At 47.7% G+C, this 11,975-nt stretch overlaps 2 pseudogenes; both read left to right on the forward strand.

Moving 5' to 3' along the window:
• Positions 1–2,880: 2,880 nt before the first annotated feature.
• LOC139033132 (serine/threonine-protein phosphatase 2A 65 kDa regulatory subunit A alpha isoform pseudogene) lies at positions 2,881–4,671 on the forward strand (annotated as a pseudogene).
• A 3,497-nt stretch (positions 4,672–8,168) lies between these two features.
• LOC139033133 (serine/threonine-protein phosphatase 2A 65 kDa regulatory subunit A alpha isoform pseudogene) lies at positions 8,169–11,334 on the forward strand (annotated as a pseudogene).
• Positions 11,335–11,975: the final 641 nt, after the last annotated feature.

Raw genomic sequence — 11,975 nt, forward strand, 5'->3', positions numbered from 1 at the left:
TTGGAACTTCAGCTTCAGCATAAGTCCTTCCAAAGAATATTCAGGACTGATTTCCTTTAGGATTGACTGGTTTGATTTCCTCGAAGTCCAAGAAACTATTAAGAGTGTTCTCCAACACCACAGCTAAAAAGCATCAATTCTTCGGCACTCAGCCTTCTTGTGAGTCCAAGTCTCACATTCATACATGACTACTGGAAAAACTATAGGTTTGACTAGATGGACCTTTGTTGGCAAAGTAATGTCTCTGCTTTTTAATATGCTGTCTAGGTTTGTCATAGCTTTTCTTTTAATTTTAGGGATTCAGTCAACATCTGCAGTAATTTTGGAACCCAAGAATACAAAGTCAGTCACTGTTTTCATTGTTTCCTCATCTATTTGCTATGAAGTGATGGAAATAGATGCCATGATCTTCTTTTTTTGAATGTTGGGTTTTAAGCCAGATTTTTCAATCTCCTCTTTCCCCTTCATCAAGATGCTCTTTAGTTCCTCTTTGCTTTATGCCATAAGGGTGGTGTCATCTGCATATCTGAGGTTACTGATGTTTCTCCTGGCAATCTTGATTCCAGCTTGTGCTTCATCCAGCCCAGCATTTTGCATGATGTACTCTTGCATATAAGTTAAATAAGCAGGGTGACATATACAGCCTTGATGTACTCCCTTCACAATTTGGAACCAGCCTGCTGTTCCATGTCCGGTTCTAACTGTTGCTTCTAGACCTGCATACAGGTTTTGCAGGAGGCAGGTCAGGTGGTCTGGTATTCCCATCTCTTTCAGAATTTTCCACAGTTTGTTGTGATCCACACAGTCAAAGGCTTTAGGGTAGTCAATGAAATAGATGCTTTTCTGGAATTCTCTTGCTTTTCTATAACCCAACAGATATTGGAAATTTGATATCTGCTTCCTCTGCCTTTTCTAAATCCAGCTTGGACATCTGGAAGTTCTTGGTCCTGTTGAAGCCTAGTTTGGAGAATTTTGAACATTACTTTGTTAGTGTGTGAAATGAGAGCAATTGTGCACCTCCTGCATTGGTAGGTGGATTCTTTGCCATTGACCCCTAGGGAATTCCAAATCACCTCGAGGATTTGCTAAAACTCAGATTTCAGAGCTGCACACGCAACGTTTCTGACTCAGTTGTCTCCAGTGGGGCTATAGAATTTGCATTTTAACAAGTCCTGGGGGAGGAAGATCCCCTGGAGAAGGAAATGGCAACTGACTCCAGTATTCTTGCCTATGAAATCCCATGGACAGAGATGCCTGGCAGGCTACAGTCCATGGGGTCACAAAAGTCTTGGAAATGACTAGGTGACTAAACAACAATAACGAGGTGATTTGGATGTTTGCTCACGTGTGACACGAGTGTGTAAGACCTGCAATATCTCTGAGAAGTGGTAGGAGCGTGTGTGCTTCAGTCATGTCTGACTCTGTGCAACCCTATGGACTGTAGCCCACCACTCGTAGCAGCGGTAAATTAAAATTTCAGCGCCTGTAATTCTGGCCGTCTCCCTAGACAAAGAAAATTGCCCTAAAGAAGAGTCTGGTTCTAAGAAATAGGGCCGCCCATTTTGCCTACCAAGATGTTAGCCACAAAATACACGTCTCTAAGTTTACTGGTCAAAGGAGCCTGCCAAATGCACTTGTGATAGTAATCACTTTCCGATTAGAATGTTTGCCAATGATAATGATTTTTTCTATTACAGTTAAAATTCAGTCCTTCTTCCCTACACCGTAAGTGTGGAGTCACTTTCTTCCAAAGACCACAGTATAGAAAGGGGTAGAAAGAGCAACTTTACAATGAGGAAACAAAAATGGCATTTTACCTCTGTGGTCTTCTCCCCAAGGATACACAACCTCAGTCTATCCCTAAGATAAATGTCAAACACATCCCAAGTAAGGGACATTCTACAAAACACCTGAATAGTATTCCTCAAAACTGTCAAAGTCATGAAAGACAAGAAAAGTTTGAGAACCTATCATAGTCTAGAGGAGATATGACAACACAATGTAATGTGATAAACCTGGGTGGGATCTAGGAACAGAAAAAGGATATCAGATAAAGAAGAGCAAATGAATCTGAATAAAGAATGGACTTCAGTTAATACTAATATATGAATACTGGTTCACCCATTGTGAGCAAAGTACCACACCAAGGTAAGCTGTTACAAAAGGGAAAACTGGTGTGGAATATTTGAGAACCCTTTGTACTATCATAATAATTTTTATGAAATCTGAAACTATTCAAAAATTAAAAGTTCATTTAAAATTTCAATTTTTCTTCTTGATAATAAGCAGATATCCGGACCATTTTCACATCAAGTTTTCTAATTAATAATGGAAATAGAATCCTCTTCTGTGCTTGTGTGCATTAGTCACTAAGCCATGTCCAACTCTTTGCCACCCCACAGACTATAGCCGGCCAGGTTTCTGTCCATGGAATTCTCCAGGCAAAAACCTGGAGTGGATAGCCATTACTTTCTCCAGGGGATCATCCTGACCTAGAGATCAAACTAGGGTCTCCTGCATTGCACGCGGACTCTTTACCATCAGAGGCTCCAGGGAAGCCACGCCCCACTCCCCCCATAACTTCCGTGCGACCCCCACCCCCACCCAACCACTGCATGCTCCCCGCTCCTGTCCTGCACGCCTCGCAAACCAACCACACACTCCTGCAAAGTTAATCAATCTGGTCCCTTCAGCCAATGGCAAATGGGTGGCAGATAGGACTTCATTTGTTCGAATGAAATAAACAAAAGCAGGCTCAATTAGGGGTGGCATGGCCAATGACTGTGGGGTCGCCCCTGTAAAGAGGGTCAGGCATCCCCACGCCGTTCTTTACTGCTCCCAGCCCAGCCATTCCCGTTCCTGTTTCGGCAGAGCGCTGGCTGCAGTCTGCGAGGAAAGAAGATGGCGGCAGCTGACGGCGATGACTCGCTCAACCCCATCTCGATCCTCATAGACGAGCTCCAGAACGACGATATTCAGCTTCGCATCGACAGCATCAAGAAGCTGCCCATCATCGCCTTGGCCCTTGGAGTCGAAAAGACCCGCAATGAGCTTCTGCCCTTCATTATAGACATCGTATACGATGAGGACGAGGTCCTCTTTGCCCTGGCGGAGGAGCTGGGCACCTTCACGCCTCTGGTCGGAGGTCCCGAGTATGCTCACTGCCTGCTGCCACCCCTAGAGTTGCTGGCCATGGTGGATGAGGCCATAGTGCGGGACAAGGCGGTGGACTCCCTGCGGGCCATCTCGCATGAGCACTCACCCTCCCATCTCGAGGACCACTTTGTGCCACTTGTGAAGCGACTGGGGGGTGGTGAGTTGGTCACCTCCCGCATCTCAGCCTGCCGCCTTTTCTCCGTCTGCTACCCTGGCGTGTCCATTGCTGTCAAGGCGGAACTTCGAAAGTGCTTTCGGGACCTGTGCTCAGATGACGACCTCTTGGTGCGGTGTGCAGCAGCCTCCAACCTGGGGGATTTCACCAAGGTGCTTGAGATGGACCATATCAAGAGTGAGATCATCCCCATATTCTCCAACCTGGCCTGTGACGAGCAGGATTCGGTGCGGCTGCTAATGGTGGAAGTGTGTGTGAACATTGCCCAGCTCCTGCCCCAGGAGGCCCTGGAGGCCCTGGTGATGATCACTCTGTGCCAGGCTGCTGAGGACACATCCTGGCGCGTCCGTTACATGGTGGCCAACAAGTTCACAGAGCTCCAGACAGCAGTGGGGCCTGAGGTCACCAAGACGGACCTGGTCCCTGCCTTCCAGAACCTGATCAAAGACTGTGAGCCCGAGGTGAGGGCCGCCGCCTCCCTCAAGCTCAAAGAATTCTGTGAAAATCTCTCCGCTGACTATCGGGAGAATGTGATCCTGACCGAGATCTTGCCTTGCAGCAAGGAGCTGGTCTCGGACACCAACCAGCATGTCAGGTCAGCCCTGGCCTCCGTCATCATGGGCCTCTCCCACATCCTGGCCAAAGATAACACCATCAAGCACCTCATGCCCGTCTTCCTGGCTCTGCTGAAGGATGAGTGCCCAGATGTGCGGCTGAACATCATCTCCAACCTCGATTGCGTGAAAGAGGTGATCGGCATCCAGCAGCTGTCCCAGTTCCTGCTCCCCAGCATCATGGAGCTTGCGGGGGATGCCAAGTGGCGGGTGCGTCTGGCCGTCGTTGAGTACATGCCTCTGCTGGCTGGACAGTTTGGGCTGGAGTTCTTTGATGCTCAGTTCCACTCCTTGTGCATGTCCTGGCTTGTGGATCATGTCTATGCCATCCGCGAGGCGGCCACCAACAACCTGAAGAAGCTGGTGGAGCAGTTTGGGAAGGAGTGGGCCCTTGCCACTGTCATCCCCAGGGTCCTGACCCTGTCTGAGGAACCCAATTACCTGCACCGCATGACTGTGCTCTTCTGCATCAGTGTGCTGTCTAAGGTCTGTGGGCAGGACATCACCACCAAGCACATGCTGCCCACAGTGCTGTATATGGCTGAGGACCCTGTTGCCAATGTCCGCTTCAACGTGGCCAAGTCCCTACAGAAGATCGGGTCCATCCTGGACAACAGCACGCTGCAGACCAAGGTCAAGCCCATCCTGGAGAAGCTGACCCAGGACCAGGACATGGATGTCAAGTACTTCGCCCAGGAGGCTCTGACTGTCCTGTCTCTCGCCTGATGCTGGAAGAGGAGCCAACGCCAGCCTCTGGTATTCACCCTCCCCTCTCCCCCGAGTCCCTCCCTTGGGGGGACAGTGCCCTGGGCTCTCACTCCCTGTGCATGGTCTGATCCCAGGCCCCTCCCCCAGCACAGTTCCTGGCCCCAGCCTGGGAATCCAACTTCTCACCGTCCACTCCCACGGGGTTGGGGGTGCCCGAGGTGGGACAGGGCAGAGACCTTAGGAGCAAGGGTTGTTCCTGCTGCGCTGGGGGTAGATGCAGGCATCTCAGGTTGCAGGCTTCTGCTGCTATAACGGGGACCCCTGCCCCATCGATTTCTCCACCTCTCTTCCTTCCCCCTCAGTTGGTTGTTTGTGTCAGTTGTGCCATTTTTATTTTATTCCTTTTACCCCCTTTTCACAGAGAAATAAAGGTCTAGAAATTTTTAAAAAACAATGAAAATAGATTCATGGGAAAATACATGTTTCCGCCAAAAAAAAGGTAGCTCTTTCTACAAATCACAAGGATTCTTACTGTTTTATTAACACCTTCCAATCTTCGTAATTTGCATCATTATTGTCCTAAAAAATAAGTGAAAAGATTGTCATGTTTTCATATTTTTCTCCCTTCTCTTTAGCTGGACATGAATATTCACCTTTTTCCTATTTGAGTTATTGCCTGTTTTCCCACATCAGCTTAAGTGAATAATATTGTAAGCCTCAATTAATTGTATCTTGAATCTGCAGATTCAATTTCCTTATCCTGGACCCTTTTATTTAATGAACCTAAATAATTCTATTAAACATGAGGCATTCAGCTTCCCTCTAATTATCTGGAGAACTCTGGGAGAGAACTGGGGCCACTTTGTTCCAGCTAACCTTAGACTGAGGTGGAAAGTCATCCTCCAGCTCTTTTTGATACTTTGTGGAAGCAGCTATAAAAGGGAACCAAACACCCAAGAATTTCACAAACATTTGGCAAAGTAAAATGTGAGTGGGGAATTCTATAGAGTCTATTAAATAAGAATCAAAAATAGAAGCCTTTTCTGCAGTGCTTGGCTCCAAATTAATTAATCTTTTTTCCCCTGCACCATGGAGCTGAAGGGAATTTAGTTCCTGGACCAGGGATCGAACTGCCGCCCTCAGCAATGAAAGCTCAAAGTCTTATCCACTGGACTGCTGGGGAATTCCTCCAAATTAATATTTTTTTAAAAAAGATTGATGTAAGAAGTGTGTTGTAAAATTATGTTACGAAGCTGATTTAAAGCAGGGAAATACCACTCTTAAGTATAAATTGAAGATTTTTAACATGGCATAACTGGTAAAAAGTAAAAAAAAAAAAAAAAGGACCAGCTTAGGTGGTTTAGGCCAGAAGAGACAGAACTAGACCCATCAAATTAAACCAGTTGCTTCCTCTTACCCACAAAAAGGCATTACTAAGTAAGATTCAGAAGTTCAGGTCTTTATGGAGAGTAGCATAACTTTAGAGTTCTGGTAAGGTCTCTGAGTAGCTAAGCAGATGAGCACATTTTTAAAATTATACTCCAGTTGGAAAGACTATCAGACTGATTTAGGAGACCTGGCTCTACCACTGGTAATGGTAGCTCAGCTGGTAAAGAATCCACCTGGAATGCAGGAGCCCTCATTTTGATTCCTGGGTCTGGAAGATTCCCCTGGAGAAGGGATAGGCTACCCACTCTAGTATTCTTGGGATTCCTTGGTGGCTCAGACGGTAAAGAATCTGCCTGAAATTTGAGAGACCTGGGATCAATCCCTGGGTTGGGCAGATACCCTCGAGAAGGAAATGGATACCCTCTCCAGTATTCTTGCCTATGAAATCCCATAGACAGAGATGCCTGGCAGGCTACAGTCCATGGGGTCACAAAAGTCTTGGAGATGACTAGGTGACTAAACAACAATAACGAGGTGATTTGGATGTTTGCTCACGTGTGACACGAGTGTGTAAGACCTGCAATATCTCTGAGAAGTGGTAGGAGCGTGTGTGCTTCAGTCATGTCTGACTCTGTGCAACCCTATGGACTGTAGCCCACCACTCGTAGCAGCGGTAAATTAAAATTTCAGCGCCTGTAATTCTGGCCGTCTCCCTAGACAAAGAAAATTGCCCTAAAGAAGAGTCTGGTTCTAAGAAATAGGGCCGCCCATTTTGCCTACCAAGATGTTAGCCACAAAATACACGTCTCTAAGTTTACTGGTCAAAGGAGCCTGCCAAATGCACTTATGATAGTAATCACTTTCCGATTAGAATGTTTGCCAATGATAATGATTTTTTCTATTACAGTTAAAATTCAGTCCTTCTTCCCTACACCGTAAGTGTGGAGTCACTTTCTTCCAAAGACCACAGTATAGAAAGGGGTAGAAAGAGCAACTTTACAATGAGGAAACAAAAATGGCATTTTACCTCTGTGGTCTTCTCCCCAAGGATACACAACCTCAGTCTATCCCTAAGATAAATGTCAAACACATCCCAAGTAAGGGACATTCTACAAAACACCTGATTGAATAGTATTCCTCAAAACTGTCAAAGTCATGAAAGACAAGAAAAGTTTGAGAACCTATCATAGTCTAGAGGAGATATGACAACACAATGTAATGTGATAAACCTGGGTGGGATCTAGGAACAGAAAAAGGATATCAGATAAAGAAGAGCAAATGAATCTGAATAAAGAATGGACTTCAGTTAATACTAATATATGAATACTGGTTCACCCATTGTGAGCAAAGTACCACACCAAGGTAAGCTGTTACAAAAGGGAAAACTGGTGTGGAATATTTGAGAACCCTTTGTACTATCATAATAATTTTTATGAAATCTGAAACTATTCAAAAATTAAAAGTTCATTTAAAATTCCAATCTTTCTTCTTGATAATAAGCAGATATCCGGACCATTTTCACATCAAGTTTTCTAATTAATAATGGAAATAGAATCCTCTTCTCCTATGCGTCTGTGCATTTAGTCACTAAGTCGGGATCAACTCTGCCACCTTATGGACTGTGCCTGACACCCCAGAGGCCAGGCTCCTCTGTCCATGGAATTCTCTAGGCAAGAATACTGGAGTGGATGGCCATTCAATTCTCCAGGGGATCATCCTGACCTAGCGATGAAACCACGGTCTCCTGCAATGCAGGCGGACTCTTTACTACAGAGGCTCCAGGAAAGCCCCGCCCCACTCCCCCACAACCTCTGTGCGTCCCCAACCCCCACCCCACCATTGCGTGCTCCCCCCTCCCATCCTGCACTCCTCCCAACTCCGCCCCAGGCTCCTGCAAAGTTAATCTGGTCCCTTCCGCCAATGGCAAATGGGTGGTAGGTGGGACTTGGTTTGTTTGGACAAATGAAACGAAACACAGGCTCAGCACAGCGTAGCGTGGCCAATGACTGTGGGGTCGCCCCTGTAAAGAGGGTCAGGCATCCCCACGCCGTTCTTTACTGCTCCCAGCCCAGCCATTCCCGTTCCTGTTTCGGCAGAGCGCTGGCTGCAGTCTGCGAGGAAAGAAGATGGCGGCAGCTGACGGCGATGACTCGCTCAACCCCATCTCGATCCTCATAGACGAGCTCCAGAACGACGATGTTCAGCTTCGCATCGACAGCATCAAGAAGCTGCCCATCATCGCCTTGGCCCTTGGAGTCGAAAAGACCCGCAATGAGCTTCTGCCCTTCATTATAGACATCGTGTACGATGAGGACGAGGTCCTCTTTGCCCTGGCGGAGGAGCTGGGCACCTTCACGCCTCTGGTCGGAGGTCCCGAGTATGCTCACTGCCTGCTGCCACCCCTAGAGTTGCTGGCCATGGTGGATGAGGCCATAGTGCGGGACAAGGCGGTGGACTCCCTGCGGGCCATCTCGCATGAGCACTCACCCTCCCATCTCGAGGACCACTTTGTGCCACTTGTGAAGCGACTGGGGGGTGGTGAGTTGGTCACCTCCCGCATCTCAGCCTGCCGCCTTTTCTCCGTCTGCTACCCTGGCGTGTCCATTGCTGTCAAGGCGGAACTTCGAAAGTGCTTTCGGGACCTGTGCTCAGATGACGACCTCTTGGTGCGGTGTGCAGCAGCCTCCAACCTGGGGGATTTCACCAAGGTGCTTGAGATGGACCACATCAAGAGTGAGATCATCCCCATATTCTCCAACCTGGCCTGTGACGAGCAGGATTCGGTGCGGCTGCTAATGGTGGAAGTGTGTGTGAACATTGCCCAGCTCCTGCCCCAGGAGGCCCTGGAGGCCCTGGTGATGATCACTCTGTGCCAGGCTGCTGAGGACACATCCTGGCGCGTCCGTTACATGGTGGCCAACAAGTTCACAGAGCTCCAGACAGCAGTGGGGCCTGAGGTCACCAAGACGGACCTGGTCCCTGCCTTCCAGAACCTGATCAAAGACTGTGAGCCCGAGGTGAGGGCCGCCGCCTCCCTCAAGCTCAAAGAATTCTGTGAAAATCTCTCCGCTGACTATCGGGAGAATGTGATCCTGACCGAGATCTTGCCTTGCAGCAAGGAGCTGGTCTCGGACACCAACCAGCATGTCAGGTCAGCCCTGGCCTCCATCATCATGGGCCTCTCCCACATCCTGGCCAAAGATAACACCATCAAGCACCTCATGCCCGTCTTCCTGGCTCTGCTGAAGGATGAGTGCCCAGATGTGCGGCTGAACATCATCTCCAACCTCGATTGCGTGAAAGAGGTGATCGGCATCCAGCAGCTGTCCCAGTTCCTGCTCCCCAGCATCATGGAGCTTGCGGGGGATGCCACGTGGCGGGTGCGTCTGGCCGTCGTTGAGTACATGCCTCTGCTGGCTGGACAGTTTGGGCTGGAGTTCTTTGATGCTCAGTTCCACTCCTTGTGCATGTCCTGGCTTGTGGATCATGTCTATGCCATCCGCGAGGCGGCCACCAACAACCTGAAGAAGCTGGTGGAGCAGTTTGGGAAGGAGTGGGCCCTTGCCACTGTCATCCCCAGGGTCCTGACCCTGTCTGAGGAACCCAATTACCTGCACCGCATGACTGTGCTCTTCTGCATCAGTGTGCTGTCTAAGGTCTGTGGGCAGGACATCACCACCAAACACATGCTGCCCACAGTGCTGTATATGGCTGAGGACCCTGTTGCCAATGTCCGCTTCAACGTGGCCAAGTCCCTACAGAAGATCGGGTCCATCCTGGACAACAGCACGCTGCAGACCAAGGTCAAGCCCATCCTGGAGAAGCTGACCCAGGACCAGGACATGGATGTCAAGTACTTCGCCCAGGAGGCTCTGACTGTCCTGTCTCTCACCTGATGCTGGAAGAGGAGCCAACGCCAGCCTCTGGTATTCACCCTCCCCTCTCCCCCGAGTCCCTCCCTTGGGGGGACAGTGCCCTGGGCTCTCACTCCCTGTGCATGGTCTGATCCCAGGCCCCTCCCCCAGCACAGTTCCTGGCCCCAGCCTGGGAATCCAACTTCTCACCGTCCACTCCCACGGGGTTGGGGGTGCCCGAGGTGGGACAGGGCAGAGACCTTAGGAGCAAGGGTTGTTCCTGCTGCGCTGGGGGTAGATGCAGGCATCTCAGGTTGCAGGCTTCTGCTGCTATAACGGGGACCCCTGCCCCATCGATTTCTCCACCTCTCTTCCTTCCCCCTCAGTTGGTTGTTTGTGTCAGTTGTGCCATTTTTATTTTATTCCTTTTACCCCCTTTTCACAGAGAAATAAAGGTCTAGAAATTTTTAAAAAACAATGAAAATAGATTCATGGGAAAATACATGTTTCCGCCAAAAAAAAGGTAGCTCTTTCTACAAATCACAAGGATTCTTACTGTTTTAACACCTTCCAATCTTCGTAATTTGCATCATTATTGTCCTAAAAAATAAGTGAAAAGATTGTCATGTTTTCATATTTTTCTCCCTTCTCTTTAGCTGGACATGAATATTCACCTTTTTCCTATTTGAGTTATTGCCTGTTTTCCCACATCAGCTTAAGTGAATAATATTGTAAGCCTCAATTAATTGTATCTTGAATCTGTAGATTCAATTTCCTTATCCTGGACCCTTTTATTTAATGAACCTAAATAATTCTATTAAACATGAGGCATTCAGCTTCCCTCTAATTATCTGGAGAACCCTGGGAGAGAACTGGGGCCACTTTGTTCCAGCTAACCTTAGACTGAGGTGGAAAGTCATCCTCCAGCTCTTTTTGATACTTTGTGGAAGCAGCTATAAAAGGGAACCAAACACCCAAGAATTTCACAAACATTTGGCAAAGTAAAATGTGAGTGGGGAATTCTATAGAGTCTATTAAATAAGAATCAAAAATAGAAGCCTTTTCTGCAGTGCTTGGCTCCAAATTAATTAATCTTTTTTCCCCTGCACCATGGAGCTGAAGGGAATTTAGTTCCTGGACCAGGGATCGAACTGCCGCCCTCAGCAATGAAAGCTCAAAGTCTTATCCACTGGACTGCTGGGGAATTCCTCCAAATTAATATTTTTTTAAAAAAGATTGATGTAAGAAGTGTGTTGTAAAATTATGTTACGAAGCTGATTTAAAGCAGGGAAATACCACTCTTAAGTATAAATTGAAGATTTTTAACATGGCATAACTGGTAAAAAGTAAAAAAAAAAAAAAAGGACCAGCTTAGGTGGTTTAGGCCAGAAGAGACAGAACTAGACCCATCAAATTAAACCAGTTGCTTCCTCTTACCCACAAAAAGACATTACTAAGTAAGATTCAGAAGTTCAGGTCTTTATGGAGAGTAGCATAACTAGAGTTCTGGTAAGGTCTCTGAGTAGCTAAGCAGATGAGCACATTTTTAAAATTATACTCCAGTTGGAAAGACTATCAGACTGATTTAGGAGACCTGGCTCTACCACTGGTAATGGTAGCTCAGCTGGTAAAGAATCCACCTGGAATGCAGGAGCCCTCATTTTGATTCCTGGGTCTGGAAGATTCCCCTGGAGAAGGGATAGGCTACCCACTCGAGTATTCTTGGGATTCCTTGGTGGCTCAGACGGTAAAGAATCTGCCTGAAATTTGAGAGACCTGGGATCAATCCCTGGGTTGGGCAGATACCCTCGAGAAGGAAATGGATACCCTCTCCAGTATTCTTGCCTATGAAATCCCATAGACAGAGATGCCTGGCAGGCTACAGTCCATGGGGTCACAAAAGTCTTGGAGATGACTAGGTGACTAAACAACAATAACGAGGTGATTTGGATGTTTGCTCACGTGTGACACGAGTGTGTAAGACCTGCAATATCTCTGAGAAGTGGTAGGAGCGTGTGTGCTTCAGTCATGTCTGACTCTGTGCAACCCTATGGACTGTAGCCCACCACTCGTAGCAGC

This window comes from Odocoileus virginianus, chromosome X, assembly GCF_023699985.2.
Source record: "Odocoileus virginianus isolate 20LAN1187 ecotype Illinois chromosome X, Ovbor_1.2, whole genome shotgun sequence".
NCBI classification, from domain to species: domain Eukaryota; kingdom Metazoa; phylum Chordata; class Mammalia; order Artiodactyla; family Cervidae; genus Odocoileus; species Odocoileus virginianus.